Source organism: Pteropus alecto, unplaced genomic scaffold, assembly GCF_000325575.1.
Source record: "Pteropus alecto unplaced genomic scaffold, ASM32557v1 scaffold186, whole genome shotgun sequence".
NCBI lineage: Eukaryota > Metazoa > Chordata > Mammalia > Chiroptera > Pteropodidae > Pteropus > Pteropus alecto.
In genome coordinates this window covers 347,360-348,065 of record NW_006439190.1, presented here as the reverse complement: position 1 = coordinate 348,065, position 706 = coordinate 347,360, and the positions used below count along the sequence as shown (strand labels likewise).

Sequence of the window (706 nt, the reverse complement as noted above, 5' to 3'; positions counted from 1 at the left end):
CTCCCAGCGGCGGCGGCGGGGGGCGCGTCTCCCCGGCCCAGTCCGCGCCTGGCCCCACGGGGCCGCCCCGGCCCGCTCCAAGGTAAGGGGCCTCTCCCAGAGACGCGGGAGACGGTGGGCTGGAGGACGTGCGCACCGGGGCACGGGACTCAGTCACCTGCTTGCCTGCGCGAAGGACGCACTGGGCTGGGAGGGGCGCTCCGGGAGGGTTCGGGGGCGCTGGGTGGTGTACCCCCGGCCGGGTCCCTCTGTCAGGACAACCAGCCCTGCAGGACTGACTACAGCGGCTGCCGGGCCGGTGGGCTCCATGTGCATGTCGCCGTAGAAGGCAGGGGACCAGGCACCCTGAACCTCTGGATTTGGGGGTGCTCAGGGGTACCGTCGGGGTGGATGAAGGCCGTGCGCCCAGCAGCAGCCTTGAGGGTGACCCATTGGCCTCCCTGGGCCCCACCACACGCTCTCCCGAAGCGTAGGGAGCTGGGGACCCTTGGAGAGGGAAGTGCGCACCCTGGGCCCTTAGTCTCTCGGGGTCCCTTGGTCGGAATTGGTTCCAGGCTGAATTGGATGCCGAGTCTGCCCCCTGCTTAGAGAGCGCGTAGCCTGGCTCTTCGCGTTGACTTGCCACCCAGAGCTCCCTGAGTTGGATGCCGGCATGTAGTTTTGATAGGAGGTGTGCCCCCACCCCGAGCGAGGAGGGTGGCGCACC

At 69.4% G+C, this 706-nt stretch overlaps 1 protein-coding gene across 1 annotated transcript in view; it reads left to right on the top strand.

Annotated features, from left to right (window-relative positions):
* The first annotated feature begins 6 nt into the window (after positions 1-6).
* NPAS2 (neuronal PAS domain protein 2) overlaps positions 7-706 on the top strand; it is a 135,434-nt gene continuing 134,734 nt past the window's right edge. Inside the window, 1 exon segment of the mRNA XM_015592743.2 lies at positions 7-82. The gene's annotated coding sequence lies outside the window, so the exon portion shown is untranslated.